We start from the raw sequence: 17,310 nt of genomic DNA on the forward strand, positions 1-17,310 counted from the left end.
AAATTTTCTAGAATACAAAATTATCTGTAAATTACTAAGGAAAAGAATTCCAGAAGGCTACAAAGCTTTCAGCATACAAAAATTAAGAAAAGCAGTGCAGGCAAAAACCAGCCTCAAAAAAATAGAGAAAGACTTAAATTTTAAACAGTCAATTCCATCTGCTTCATAGGATCAAAATGGAGAAAAACATACTAACAGAAAAAGGATAGAAGAAATTGTGCATAATTTTTATAATGATCTCTATGCAACTAAGTGCCAAGTTTCAGAACCTATCATTCCAAAACCAAGCAATATACCAGATGTACTTCCAGAAGAAATAGAACATGCCCTTAAGAAAATGAGTCAAGGAAAAGCCTCAGGACTTGATCATGTTAAGGCTGAAGAAATCCAACAAGGTGGACCAATTATTTTCAACGCCTTGGCTGCCAGATTCACGTGGTACTTCAAAGAAAGAAAGATTCCAGAGGAATGGAAAACCTCAAAAAACGTACTTCTATTCAAGAGAATTGAATAGAAGAGATCGTTGGAGGCATCTTTGTGACCTGCACTCATGGAGAAATCCTGAGTGAAACACGGATCCATCAAGGTAATTTCATTGTACTGTAAATGTCTATTTTATTTGAATTTTATATGTTCACGTAAACAAAAAATATGATTTAATTTTAATAGAATTAAATTTGGAATCGGTTCTTATTCATTTCTCGTCCATGAAAATGCACATTTTAAGTAATTCATATCATACTTACGAAGATTTTTCGTCTTCTTCCTAGTTGGTTCTCTATGAACAAGAAAATGTCGATATTGAAATTGATAAGGGTGTGTCGTCGGATATCTCTAATATCAGACGACACACCCTTATCAATTTCATTTGATCCACATACAATATCAACATTTTCTTATTGCTTACAGCTAAATGTTTGCATTAGCTTCATTTTTAATAGAATTAAATTTGGAATCGGTTCCTCTTCATTTCTCGTCCATGAAAATCCACATTTTAAGTAATTTATATCATACTTACGAATATTTTTCATCTTCTTCCTAGTTAGTTCTCTAGAAATGTCAGACGACACATCCTTATCAATTTCATTTGATCCAGATGCAAAATCAACATTTTCTTGTTGCTTACAGCTACTGGTATTTGCTATATTGCTCTATTTTTTGCGTTTTATAAATCCAGTAGGGGAATTCAGACATAAGATATAATTTATTGAGAAATATATACGTTTAAATTAATTCTTTTTTTCTTAATAATGATTCCATGTGTTAATGATGCATAGCCGAAAATCGCCACGTACCCCTGGGGGTATGCGGACCGCACTTTGAGAAACACTGAACTAGAAAATGAAACACACACACACACACACACACACACACACACACACACACACACACACACACACACACACACACACACACACACACACACACACACACACACACACACACACACACACACACACACACACACACACACACACACACACACACAATACAGATGGGAAAAACATCCTTTCTGGTTTGAGTGCATTCTAAGATTATATACAATGTACCTAATTACAATATATACTGTGATATATATATATATATATATATAGTGCTGTAACAGTATAAGAATTCCACTATGTAAGAAATTCAAGCAAACATTACATTAAACGTTTTTTGCCCACGATAGCATGGTGCTTTTCAACCTATAGTCTCTAGGTTTGAATCCCCGTATGACATGGATTTTTATGAGTCTTTAGGTGGTACGTTATTTTCATCACCTGGTGTGATATCACTTCGTCTTATTCTTAAAAGCCTGAAGTGACTTGATAAAATTCCACTTATGTTCCTGAGATCTGGTTCTGGCTATAAGAAATGCGATTGCCCATTGGGGTCATTTGGTCGATCCCTAATTTAAGATAATCAGGTATTGGGAATGCCTAATCTTTCTTGCTTTTTTTGTTCACAACTTTCAAAAATTTTATCAAACATTAAATTTATTCGTTTTTCACACTCAATTTGGTCCAATCGGCTTAACACCACTCGCCGCCCTCTTTTTGTATTGGGAACTTTCCACTGTTTTTATATAATTTAATTACAGAAGTTGCATTACTGTAAATATATTTTAGTGTTTCAATATATGGTTTCTCAGTTCCCTGGGTTTCAAGTGCTTTTAGTGTTGCAAATGTTTTAACTGTATCAAATGCTTTATCATAGTCTATATAGGCCAGACATAAGGGTTTATTGTATTCAATTGATTTTTCAATGAGCGTTTGATTCTGTATAAATCCTGGTACCTCTCACCCTGATACGCAGATGGCAAGGCATTATTATTAAACACTGAGGAAGGATTATAACATCTGCTGAATAGGTTACTGGAAACCTGTATCAACTAGTGAATGAAAAATAACATAAGTAAAACAAAAAGTAATGAAAATAACAAGGAAACAGACAATTATGGATTTAAGAATAAATGAGGAAAAATTGAATCAAATAAAGATATTTACGTAGGCTGTTCAATAAGTAATACGACTATATTTATACAGAAAACAGATTACCTTTAATCGTCATCATTTACATGGTCTTTTTCGAAGTAACTACCGTGAGACGCGATGCATTTGTCCCAACGTTTCGTCCACTTCTTAAACACATGTGAGAGTCCGTTTTTTGAGAGTTCTTTCAAAACCGCCTCCGCAGCTTGTACACATGCTTTGTTGCTTTCCAAATGGCGGCCTCTTAGTGGTTTTTTGAGCTGAGTAAACAGCCAGAAATCGCACGGTGTGAGATCAGGACTGTATGGAGGGTGTGGTAGGATATCTGTGTTGTTCTTCTGCAAAACGTCCACTACACAACCAGCAATATGTAGCCTTGCATCATCGTGGTGCAATAAGAAGCCATTCTTCAGCAATGGACGCTTCCTTTTGACGTGCTGTTGATAATCGCTGCTGTGTTGATCATTGTCTCTGTGATGGACATTGAAGGTCTTCCCTCACGTTCAAGATCTTCCACAGTTTGTCTTCCTTCCTTAAAAGTTTTATGCCAGCGAAAAACACTTGCCCTCGACGTTGCTTCATCGTGGAAAGCTTCGCGTATCATGCTAAAAGTGTCCGATGCCGATTTTTGCAAACGCACACAACATTTAATCGCATAACGCTGTTCCAAGGACGCTTCCATTTCGAAGACTGGTCGCACCTCGTTGGCGCGCTGATGAGCAGTTGCGTTTAGTCAAGTGAAACTCTGGCACATCAGCCCGTATACGTGCGCCATCTACCAACCTATTTTGTTAATACAGACAGCAACATTTCTTTATTCCACAGAAATTAATATTGTGATGAGTGGTTTCGCCACAGTAAAATTAGTCTTATTACTTATTGAACAGCCCACGTATATTGAAAGAGAAATGAGACTGAAACAGTAGTGTTATTTTACGTTTCAAGATAAATTCCTTTATAACAACAGTGATATCGAAAAAAATGCTTAACAATATATGAGTAAGATTTATATTTAAATATATGGTTGAGAAATACTTTATTTATTAAGGAAACGTGAATAGCTCATAGTTATAACTTCATATCTATATTATGAACAAATACTATTCATTTTTGTTTGCACATTAAGCACTAATTCGCACTGAGAAAGATAAGTGGCAAACACATTCATAAGTGATTTTAATCTAAAGGTAATTTACTGATTTTTGTACGGAGAGAATTTCCGGTCTGGAAACTCAGGACTAGCCACAGGGAGGGGAAAAAAAACTTACGCAAGCAGTTGATACTCCAAATACCTGCTTTATTTCCTTTGACGTATTCCTAGAAAAAATCGAATGAAATTTCTGACAAATGCTCACAAAAGAAATCTTGCGGAAGACTTAGTGTTGTAAAAGGAACTTGGCAACGGTAAATGCATTGGGTAATATTACTTAAATTAAATAATAGATGACGGCATTACTTATCTGATAATATTCTACATAATGCGGTGTCGGTAGTTAATTTCTGTGTATCCCTTGGGGCTCCCGCGTGTTGTTATTATTATTATTATTCGTGACACCTCCAAGGAGTCCAAAGACTCATCGCAGAGGAGGACACCCACTGTACAACTCTCCGTCTCCACCACTACCGAACCTCTACTACCAATCAACTGCATCAGCACCATCCACTGCCCACCACCACATCTAGTATTTTTTGCCTGTAAATTGCGTGAGTGTCGCTTTACGATGTTGTGTACAAGGAATTTCGAGTGATGCAGTGTTTTACCAAATGCACGAACAGGCTGATATTGCATCCTGTGATAATATCGCTTCTTTCGAAGTTCATAAGTTGTTTTCCACGTGTCATTAACAATATACAGTACAAATGTACAATCTACTGGAATAGTCTGTTTGACTGTACTGTTGGATATCAGTATTTATTCTGAAGCTAGACTGGTTGGCCGAGTAGTTAACGGCTGCAGAATCCGCTGTGAGCACGAATTCTCGTTTTGCCTAAAGTGAGACCATTACTTCCTTGCTTATTAGAAGCCCCCCCCCCCCGGGTGCTAACGCACTATACATTTACACCCCCTTTGTAGGCGAGTCGTAAATAAATAAAACGTAACCAGCCAAGTTGGTTGAAGACAGTATCTCTGCTTATCAACCCTCTTGCATGCCATAAGTTCGAATTCTACTGTTATGGGCCTTTGTTAGTGTTGAAAACTTTCATTGATGATTTTTACCCTCCGATGTGCTACTACTACTCTTGCCTTCTTATTCAGTACTGAGCATCTCTTGAAAAAATGCGTGGTCTGTCTCTAGAACAGGAAACCGTCTTGTCTTCAATGCATGTCAGAAGACATGTCAGGGACCTTTTGGAAAGGGACCATATACAGTTGAGATCTGACCTCTCACACTACAGATGGGAGAAAACGACAAGGGAACTTGCAACTAGCAAGAATCCCTATTAATAGCTGAACTCATAAATTAAAGCTTCCGAAATGGGACGATGTCAAACTTCATAGAATATAAAACGAAGTCTGAACCTAAACTGCTTTGATTTGCCTTCCAAAGAGACTTGAAATTCACAGAAGTGGGTTATGGTGGGAATTACGAGCCGGGATACGTAAGACTGAAGATGCATGTGATATTCTAGCAAGATATATCAACTTTCACTTTTTAAAAGTGATTCTGCTAAAGTTGATTACGTTTCGAGATTCATTCTGCTTTTATATGTATTCAATTTGTTTAAAGACTAGAGATATTTCATATTCCTGAAGTCTGCCAAACTGCGCAGGAAAATTGCTGTAGGTGCCGTCGCTACTGCCGTAGCGACGGCATGACGAAACGGCTATAGTATCCATTCACAATAACGCAAATATGCAACACGGCATCAAACATGCAAACCACTAACTAGTTAACCGAAAATGGCATATATATATATATATATATATATATATATATATATATATATATATATATATATATATATATATATATATATATATATATATATATATATATATATAAACCTTGGAAAACAAAGCTAATGATATTCAAAAACTCCCAAACCCTACCCATAGAAAAAACTAAATATCTCACTATCCGACATTCATCCTCCGATACACAAAGCGCAGAACCTAAAACCACAACCATCGCACAGGTGAAAACAACACGCTATCTCGGACTTCACTTCGATGCTGGTCAAAGTTGGAACAGCCATACAAACTACCTACATACCAAGCTTAGGATAATAGCAAGCAAACTATACAGATTAAAAGACATTGCCCCAACCCACATAAAAATACTAATCTATAAAGTATTATGTGAAAACATTTTAAGATATGCAATCACATCATACACATTCTGCGCAGACTACAGACTTAACAGGCTACAATGGTTGCAAGATAAAAGGGTAAAACTGATATTCTGGGAACAACCCACTCTTATGCGGGCAGCATGGACAGAACAGAAAATATATAAGGTGAAACACTTATGGCACTACCAAGGGTGTAGTCGGGCCAGGGCGTGCCACAACACAACTTTTTTAAAACTATCACATTTTTTAAATTCATTATAATAAATTATAAGAATTATAATAATGAGACATAATGCATTTCCAGCTTTCGGTCAAAAAATAGCAGCTTGCCGCTCTTGTCATTTTTTTTCATAAAACAAGGCAATCTCTGCCATATGGACGTTGCAATAATAATAATAATAATAATAATAATAATAATAATAATAATAATAATAATGTCGCACTTCGTGCTCTGGATTTTTGTTTCCAAGGTAGAGCCCTGACACTATTTCTTTTAGGACTGCACCCCTGGCCACTACACATTCATGTTGAAACTCTATTTCAGTCAAACCTACAGAGTAACCAGAATCAAATTGATTATGTAGTCAATAAACTACTTAAGTACAATAATCACTACGGAAAAGCCATCCGAAACTTCTACGTAGCTGATATGATAAACAAACTGGCGTTCAATGACAAAAACTTAGGGACTTACAAGGAGCTGAAACAGGCGCTATATAAATATTATAGCGAGAATGAAAGTAAGAGTAATTCCTCTCTTTCTCACAGTCACATACACACACACATAATACCTCAAAAAGTCAATCGCAGCTCTCTGAAACTCATTTTCCGACCGTTCATCAAAACACACCGACACTCTTGGCATTATAACTTAGCTTCTAATGAAACAAATGTCATAAACAGTTGAAACAACACTAATGAAGATTGCCCCTTTCGACAACAAAAAGATACAACAGGTGACGCCACTAGTTTCTTCTGTTTTCGAAATGTTCGGTTTCTTTTTGGACAGAGGGTGTATGTAAGCCGAGAGTTGCTGTACTTTCATTTTTACATCAGCTGATGGAGACCACTGATTAGGCTGCCCATTTCAGTCATTAGCAACTGATCACAGCATACATCCAAAAACTAAGTGATGGGTTCCATAAACAGAAAACCGAATAATTAATCAGTATAAACCTGTGTAAACCTGTATAAACCTATTAATCAGTATAAATTACTAATACTGAAAATGAACATTGAATTAACAATGTGTCATTACAAAACTGGGCTATAATTAGCGACATTAACACAAGTGTAGCCCAATAAAATCAGATGTGATGTAGAAAATACTCTCAAGTTATTTTCTAAATTGAATGCACACAAGGATATCCATTTTGAAAATGACTCAAAGCAAAGTTGTGAATAATTGGTCATAAATTAACTTGAGTTTTACTAAGATTGCTATAAAATACTTGTTACACAGTGGAGTAAATGTGTTGAAAAGGAGGAAGACTGTTGATAAATAACATGATATACACTTAATGGAGAAAACATTAGAAATAGGGTTGATGGGAAGGTGATACTGCATCCTCCGTGCTGACTGAAATGCACTCAAACCGAATGCAGTTGGTAACTGGCCAACATCAGGTTTCTCAACAGTGTGTTGCAATCAACGAACATGGGTAAATGTGACGATCTTAGCGACTTTGATCTTGGTTGTATTATCGGGGCATGACAGATGCTCATTCTGTCGCCCATATGGTACGAATTTTAGGGTTCTTGAGGGCAACCGTTTCAAGGGTCTACTGCGAGTATGCGATCAACGAATGTACTAGTGCCCAGCGAGAAAGTGGTGACCAACCACATGCCATTGATAACTGGCGTTGACGAGACTGTCCAGGCTCATACAGACCAACTTCAGATCAACAGCAGCTCAAATCACATTCAGTTTCAGTGTCGTCCAAGTAGCGTCCGCGAGCGAATGGTAGAGTATACCCTCTATGCTACGGGAGCTTAATCGTTTACCACCGTTGACAGCTTGTCATCGAGCAAAGCCTCACCTGGCATTGGGTCCATCAAAACGACAGCAGTAGAGTGGACCAGAGTCGTGTGGTCTGATGAATCCCGTTATCAGTTGTAACCAAGATGTTTGCAATGATCCAACCCCCCCCCAAGATCCCCGAATTTAAATCCGACTGAATCTCTGTGATGCTGTAGAGTGACATCAGATCCATTTATCCGGGACTGACGTCGATGCCACACTTGTGGACAATGGCTGGAATTCCCTCCAGCGTCTCGTGCAGTCAATGCCTCGGAGAGTACAAGCTGTTATTCGAGCTAGAGGACCGACATGCTATTAGGTAGGTATGTCTAATGTTTTGTCCATTGAGTGTACATTAACTGCAAAACAAAATAAATCATTACTGACCCTAGAACCCACTTTTATAGTGTTAATATTAGGGACCACGAGGTGGCGGCACTTGTGAGGCACCCCTTTTCACCAGATGCTGTGTATAATTAGTGATAGTGTTTATGGCCAGCGATTTCCCCATCAGAGATGGCTGGTTACTGATGAGATTGAACTGGTCACTCAGTCTCCAAAACTTGGGACTAAAACTGCCTTGTGTACTCCCTACAGATGGGGGAATAAAAGGTGTTAGCAGATATTTAGTTTTATGCAATTCATTACCTAAAAACTGATTCTGTTGATTTTTTTAAACTTTTTGCGCAAACTTATTTTCAATAGGCTATTTTTTTTTTATCTCAAGAAAAAAAAACAGGATGAAGGACATTCAGAATTATCAGACATAAAATTCTACCTTCATGGTCCTAATGCCTTTGGACATAAAGACTAAGGTTTATATTGGAAATGTATTATATTCTGGACCAATGTAATGATGTTGTTAAATCATATAATATTATATAGCTTATGTTGTTCTGTGTATTCTCCTTACATGAATTAATGCACATCAAAGAGTTGTCTGTAAAACCCTCTTCTTCCGTATAAGACCGGCTAACTCACCTTTAGTCAAAAGAGACCAGTCGAAGTTGGTAAGACCTGATTTCGATTCCCATCGAAATCAGGTCTTACCAACCGAAGGGCTTCGTCTATACTGAGTATATTCAGTAAGAGCTACGAAAGCTCTTACTGAATTGCCACAGTGATGGTAGTATATTTTTTCATTCTCTTCAAGCAGGTATTATGACAGAGCTGGAGATGTTGATATTACCACCACTTTCAAACCAGCTGTTATTTGTTGTAACAAACACGTGCTATGTTACAGAAACAAATGTTACAATTAGCAAAATATGTACTGGTTTTGCAGGATCACAAACCCGAGTTTCAGGGAGTAGATGATTCTCCTGAGCTAATTCACCTTCAATGAAAATTCAGGTTAAGGTTCTTTGTGTTCTAAATGTGAAATGAGGCTTTTGCATCCAAAGGATATTGTCGACTAACCGTTTGAGATTCCTTTTAACCAGTGGTGAAGAATGTACTTGTTTTTGGGCCACTTGGTAATATTACTTTAGGTAATATTTTTTACAGTTTAGTAGTTTCCAAAGCCCCATTGGTAAGTGCATTAGACGTTTGACAAGTGCCTTGTGTTTCAATGATGCTGTTTGAATTAACGAAATGTGTAAGAAATATTAAAAAATTATAGTTTATTTAAACATAGCATTGTGAGTTGGTCTCATCAAAATACTTTGAAATTGCTGAAATAAAATAAATAATCTAACACCTTCATTGCTAAAAGGATGTCAAGGGTGGCATCTTTTCCAAAAAAGCGCCACTTAAAATTTTTTTGCTACCTCTAGGCAGACGACCTTCCACAATCAATAAGTGTATCCCACAGACAACAGGAAATGTTCCGAATCCGCAGTGGTGTAATTAGGTGTAGAATAACATAATTGTAGAAAAACGCACCAAGCATCGTAATCCAGAGGCTTTAAAGGAGTTTTTCATACACACTGAAATAAATAAATAAAAATAATTGCGATTCTTTTTCTTTCGTTGGCTCCGAAAGTGGTGGATTATAAGAATCTAGAAGATGTTCAGTACTCTTTTCGGAAAAGCCATTGAGTTTCATGTGTTGTTGGATAGTAGAAAGTTCTTTCTGTAGAAAATTAGAAGTTGAACAATTCGCTTCTTCTCTACTTAAGGCCAAACCTCCTCCTTCCAACATATTTCCTTCTGAAACGAAATCTTTACAGTCCTTGAGAAAAAACAATCACCTCATTATCACCAAAGAAAGCAACAGTAGTGATGAACTCTGCAAATTACACAAGAAAACTTTCTCTTTTACTTCGAGATCGCTCCACATATCAAGAACTTGATTATGATCCAACCAACAGACAACTAAAGAAATTAAATTCTCTCCTAGATGAAGACATCAGTTTAGATAGAGACACAATTGAAAGACTTAAAACTCATTTTGCAAGACCACCTAGATTTTATGGTCTTCCTAAAATACATGAGATTGACTTTCCTCTTCGTCCAATAGTAGATTGTATTGATTCTCCTACTTACCGTATAGCCAAATATCTAGCTAAATTATTGAAATCTCACAGAGACAACTGTAGTTCCTTTCTTAAAAACTACTCAGATTTCTTAGAAAAATTGAAAAATATCTCATTGCACCCGACAGATCTTATGGTAAGCTTTGATATAGAATCTTTATATACAAATGTACCTCTCAAGGAGATTTTAGAATTACTGGCTGACATCTTTCCAGAAGACATTATAAAACTATTCGATTTCGTAATACAATCTGGATATTTCTTGTCAAAACAAATTTCACAGCCAAGTAGAAGGAACGGCCATGGGAAGTCCTCTCTCTCCTGCTTTAGCGAACTTATTTAGAACATCTAGAAAAAGTCCTCTTCTCATCTATTTTCCCTCAACCATCCTTTTGGGTAAGATATATAGATGACATCTTTACTGTGTGTCCTCACAACAAAAACTCCTTACCTTCTTTTTTTAAAGAGTATCAATTCCTTACATCATCGCATAAAGTTTACTATGGAAATGGAAAAAAAACAACAACCATTTATCATTTTTAGATGTTCTCCCCATCCATTCACCTTCAAATACTCTTACAACTACTGTTTACAGGAAACCAACGTTCACAGGTTTATATTCTTAAAGAATCAGCCCATCATCCTTGTAAAAAAAACAGGAATCTTAAATGTCTAATCAGAAGAGCCAAAACTAATTGTTCTACTTCTAGTTTTCTAAAGAAAGAACTTTCTACTATCCAACAACACATGAAACTCAATGGCTTTTCCAAAAAGAGTACACAACATCTTCTAGATTATTATAATCCACCACTAAACAACAAAGATTCAATACGTCGAGTTCCAATTCCATACATCTCCGGGATTTCAGAACCTATCTCAAGAATGCTGAAGAAATATGAGTTAACAGCTACTTATTCACCTATTAACAAATTATCTTCCCATTTCTTTCTCCTAAAGACAAAACGCTCAACTATATCTCTTCTTGGAGTTTATCAAATTCCCTGCAACTGTGATCTCTCCTATTTTGGATAAATTGGATGTTCTCTTGAAACGTTCGAATGTTTCCAATATATCGGCAACATCACGTTGCCATCTTCAAAAGGAACTTACAAAAAAAAGGCACGTGCACATAGGCTCTACAACACAGTAACTGAGAATGAAGTGATGAAGTTGTTGTTCTCCTAAAAGTCCTGATTGGGCCCTCTAGCGGGCTAAGTAGGTATTCTTGGCCGTTGGGCTGAAGGTCTGCTGATGAAAGTCTCCCAAATTTCGGGCAGTCTCATACAACCAAATTTGTTGAGGTTTGGAGAGTTTCTTAGGGCTGAGGCTGATTCCATAAGGTCTTTCAAATTTGTATTTGCTACGGTGTATTACTGTAGCTTTCTTCCACCATATTCTGTGGCATATGGTGCATGGCATATGGTGCATCCAGAGCATGGTCTGCAAGACCAGAATAGCTGTACTTGTGAAAACGGATGTAGTCCCTGTGTTCCGAAATTTTGATATTCACTGTCCTGCCTGTTTGGCCAAAGTAAGACAGTTTACAGCTGTAAGGGACCTGGTATACACCATGTAGGTCTAGGGGAAGTCGTTGGTCTTTAGTGAAGTAGACAAGGGATGCCAATTTTCTGTATGGTCTGTAACAGGAGGTCAAGTCATGTTTTTTTAAGATTCTGGTAATTTTTTCCCAGGTGCCTCAGATGTAGGGAATGATAATGGATTTAGAGTAATCCTTGCTGTGGAGAGGGGTTGTGGTTTGTAGGTTTCAATATTTTTTGAATTTTTTTTTTGGTGGGGGGGGGGGGTTGCTATTGGCTGAGAAAGTGTTGAGGATGTGATTTAGTTCAGTGTTTAGGGTCATGTCGTTAGAACAGATTAGTTTAGCCCTGTTGTATAGTGTTTTACCACTCCATATTGTTGTGGGGGGGGGGATTGTTGGTGAATGTACCTGCCTGTATGGGTGGGTTTTCTATAAACTGAGAAAACCAAAGTTCCATCAGGCTGGTGGGTAACTAGTGTGTCTAGGAAAGGGAGGCTGTTGTTTTCCTCTTTTTCCAGGGTGAACTTGATTCTGGGGTGTTGGTTGTTTAAGTGTTAAGAAGGAGAGGAGTGTATCAGAGTCATGTGGCCAAATAGCGAACACATCAATGTAGCAAAGCCATATCATTGGTTTTTGTGGGGCAGAGGCTAATGCATTTTCTTCAAAGGTCTCCATAAAGAAATTGGCCAAGGGTGCGGAGAGTGGTGAACCATAGCTGTACACTATTTGTTTGTAGAATTTTCCCTGCCAAACGAAATAGCCTGAGTTCATTGTGAACTGAAATAGGGCTGAGATATCGGGAGAAAATTTAGCTTGGAGTAGCTCTAAAGTATCCTTGAGTTGGACATTTGTGAATAAGGAGGAGACGTCAAAGCTGACCGTTATGTCAGTACGTTGGAGTGTAATGTTTTCTATGCTGGCTTTGAAGTGGGTTGAGTTTTTTGTGTGTGATGGTGTGTTGCCAGTATAGTGTGCTTGAATTTTATACAACTTGGGATTACCTGATTATCCCGGCAGTGTTTTAGGAAAGTTAGACAATTTAATTGTCTAGACAACTTCAACTTCATTTTACCATATTGCCGGGCCTTCCGTGCGATTGCATCTCCGTGGATGATGGTAATTCTCATAGATAGGCTTATATGTCGGTTATACATTACTAAATCACTTAAGGAATTGACAACGTAGATATGAATATAAATTATATTACACTTTAATAAATATTTCTGATATTTTGACTGTATTCTGTGGAATGTATCCAGAGCATGGTCTGCAAGACCAGAATGGCTGTACTTGTGAAAACGGACCAATCTCATCTTGGCCAATTTCTTTATGCCTTAGCCTCTGCCCCACAAAAAACCAACCATATGGCTTTGCTCTACGTTGATGATGTATTCGCTATTTGGCCACATGGCTCTGATACACTCCTCTCCTTCTTAACACACTTAAACGACCAACATCCCAGAATCAAGTTCACCCTGGAAAAAGAGGAAAACAACAGCCTCCCTTTCCTAGACACACTAGTTACCCACCAACAATCCCCCCCCCCCTCACAACAATATGGAGTGGTGAAACACTATACAACAGGGCTAAACTAATCTGTTCTAACGACATGGCCCTAAACACTGAACTAAATCACATCCTCAACACTTTCTCAGCCAATGGCTTCCCCCCCCCCAAAAAAAAATCTAAGGTTGTAAGTCACTGTACAGCCTTAGATTAGCCCTGTTTACACATTCTTGAATGCAAATGTCAAGTTCCTTTCAGTTCCTTTCTAATAGTGTCATTTTTAATATGATTCTGCAATTGGTTCCATCTGTTCCAGCCCCTAATTTTTTTTTACAACTCTCATATCTGTGATCTCTAGTCTTTGATCAATGCTTTATTTTTAGCCCAACTCTCTGATCCATAACTTAAAACTGGTTTGAACACTGTCTTGTATACTGATAGTTTGGTGTTTTAGTTATTTCTTCTTTCATATAAATTTATTCAACTGGCTCCCACCAGACTAGCTTTGCTTATTCTGTTGTCTATGTTCAAATTTAATTTGCCACCTTCACTAAAAACTGACTAAAATAGCCAAAATATTTTACTTCTATAGGTTCACCATTGAGAATGCAGTTGAAGTTTTCTATGTTCCTACCTAATTTCATAGTTTTTTATGATTTTAATGCCAAATCTGTTAGAGCCTTTTTATGAAATTTAGAAAATCCTGAACACTTGCACTGGATGTGTTTAGGAGTTCATCATATGCATAAAGCGAAGAACTATTAACATCTCCAATTCTAATATCAGGCCACTTTCTTTCATAATGTGATCCACATAGACGATGAATAAGAGTGGAGATAATGTGCATTCTTGTCTTACCAATAATTTTATATCAAACCATCTTACTGTATTTCCTTCAATTCTAGCTGCTGACTTACAACTTAAATATAGACTATGTATTCCTTTGTATAATGCTCCATTTGTAGTGTTTTGAAAAGCTTTTCTCCAGGCACCTTGTCGTAAGCCTTTTCCAAATCTATGAAATGAAACTTAAGTACAAATCCTTGTCATATTTCCCTGATTTCTCAGCTTTTTTGTCGTAAAGTGAAAATCTTATCCTGACAACATCTGTTTGGCCTGAATCCAGCTTGTTCTTCTTGAAGCTTCTCCTGCACAATTTTTCTTAGCTGTTTCTCAAAAATACTTGCATAAATCTTACCGGGAACAATTAGTAGAGAAATTCCTCTGTAATTCTCACATTCAGTTTTATTGCCTATTTTATAGATGGGAACCATGAGAGCTCTACTCCATTCATCTGAAATTTGAACTTCTAACCAGACCTTCTGAATTATACAGTGCCTTTCCACATTTAAAGTTTGCTTTTTTTTTTCTACCTCAGGTATTGATATGTGTACTTCTGTTTACATTTCTCTTGAAAATTTTCTACTACTGTTCTGCCACTGCTTGTTTCATTTAAGCCTTTCAAGTGAATGCTCCAGACATCTAGGAAAGATATCCTTATCTTCAGTTTTCATGTCACCTTTGATTCCTTTTATAATATTCTTTCCTCTATGTTTAAGCTTTTCAGTAGCCTCCAGAACATTTTGTACCTTCCTGATATTTATCTTCTATATTCTTACCAGTTTTCCCATGACTTCTGTTTAGATGCTTTCTCTTGTCTAGAACTGTTTCTTTAGCATCTTGTGTCCACCACAGTGTTCTTATGTTTCTATCCTTACAGACAACTTCACCATATACCTCCCTAGCTGAATTAATATTTTCTTCAGAGTTTGCCACTGGGGCTCAGATTTGTTCTTGTTTTCGAACTATTTCAATAATGTTTGTATAGTTGAAATTTTGTCATGTTGTACCATCATTTTTTATTTTGGTTTAACCAATAAGAATACAATTTGGTCGGCTAAATCCCAAATTGCCAGCCCATCCTCGTTCGTTCAGTATCAAAGTCAATACCCAACAGGGTGCACCACGAGAAGGTGAGGATTGGACATTAGGTCAGAAGCCCTGGTCAGTTCTCCGCATTCCTTTAAAGGCTATGTGGAGGTCTTCTTGTAGTACTGTCATATCCTGTACACCCCTTGAGGGTACATGGCAGGAATTTGATGATGATGATGATTGTATAGTTGAGTCTATAGTTTTCCTGTAAAGGCTGTTCAAATCCCCCCCCCTCAGCCTATATCTTTCCCCCTACTGGGTAAAGGCCTCTACCATTGTGGGAGGATTGGGTCTTCTTCCCCATGGTGACCCACTCCATCTTGGGAGAGTGTTTATATAGTTGTATGAATGAATGTATGAAGGTGAGTGACAATCACAAACATTCATGCACTTGGCAAGATTCAGACCTGCAGCCTCTTGGCCGGAGAGTAGATACACTAACCACTCGAAATGTGGAACTGGAATGTGGTCCCTGTTCTCAGCAAATCTTATGTTGGCGTTTCCTGCCTGTTTGGCTATGGTAGGATAGTTTACAACTGTAAGGAACCTGGTAGATGTAAGTACTGTAGTTTGGTGGAATTGATAAGGGACCTCAATTTTTATGTGATCTGTAAGTTGTTATAAAATTTATTTTTTCAGGATTTTTGCTAGTTTTTCAGATGTATTCCATAATGTATTCCAAATATATGGGATGGTAAGAAATTTGTGTAATCTCTGTTTTGGATGGGGAGGGAATTTTAATATTTTTTTGATGCAGTGGCCAAATAAAGAACATACTGTAACCAAACAGTGGGTCTGTGTGGAGCAGAGTTTAAGGCTTTCTCTTCTGTAATTAATATTTAGTCGACATTATAATTTCATTAAAAAAATACTATTACAGCTTATTTTAATTTTTAAGTCATTAGCCATTTTGTCTATATATATATCTTGGAATCAAAATTGTGCTTATCACGATAGGCTGTTGACACTATAGGATTTATGTAATGCTGTAATAATATGGCATTACATGACTCTCACACCAAGCCACCTCTGGCCACAGAACTGATGTTGGTAGTATATTTTTTTGATGTTGAATTATCCTCAGTATGCTAAACTGAGATGGTGGAAACAGTTGCACTGGCTCAAGTGTTGCAAAATCAAGGTCATTTAGGTCGCATGTTGTTCCATTACTGCACATACATATATTTATTGATATAATCTAGACTAGATATGACTGTTCATTCCCAGTCATCCATGAAATTCGCTTATCAAATTTTATGGATAACTTGAGTATATATACTAAACAACTACAAACCTCAAGCGAAATTTTTATATAATTTTTTTTCCCTCTTACTCAACCAGTAAGATGCATGATGATTAAGTTCTGATGAAACTGATTCAAGTTGGAGACAAAATGTAACAAAGATCAGGACACAAACACAAGATGGAAAGAATATTTCAAGACTGCTAAATGAGGAGAACCAAAGACTTCTTCTTCTTCTGCAGCTTCTCCCACTTAAGTGGGGTCACTGTTTCTTATGGCCACAGAACTGATGTTGGTAGTATATTTTTTTGATGTTGAATTATCCTCAGTATGCTAAACTGAGATGGTGGAAACAGTTGCACTGGCTCAAGTGTTGCAAAATCAAGGTCATTTAGGTCGCATGTTGTTCCATTACTGCACATACATATATTAAGGAGAACCAAAGACTAATAAGAAAATAAAGAGAAACCAAAGGAATGACTGAGAATAGTCTTAAAAAAGCAATTGAAATTGTAGATACACCTGAAAGTATGGAAAGCATTAGATGCAGAGGTACTGACATTCTGTAACAAAGAAACAATGAAAAAAAAAATATAAGCAGGAAGTGATTCCCATTTAGAATGAAAAAAGGGGATGCACAAGATTGCAATAAATACCAAGACATATGTACATTAAGATAAGGGGAACAATAATAATTAAGAGACCTACAGAAGTAATAACAAAGGAACAGTTTGAATTTATGCTTGGAAGAAGTAGAAAAGATGTCATATCACCTTGATACAATCTGTGGAGAAGTACAGAGAAGGAAATGCACCACTGTATAT

The sequence above is a fragment of the Typopeltis vanoorti genome, chromosome 20, assembly GCF_054136105.1.
Source record: "Typopeltis vanoorti isolate ZY-2024b chromosome 20, IOZ_Tvanoo_1.0, whole genome shotgun sequence".
NCBI lineage: Eukaryota > Metazoa > Arthropoda > Arachnida > Uropygi > Thelyphonidae > Typopeltis > Typopeltis vanoorti.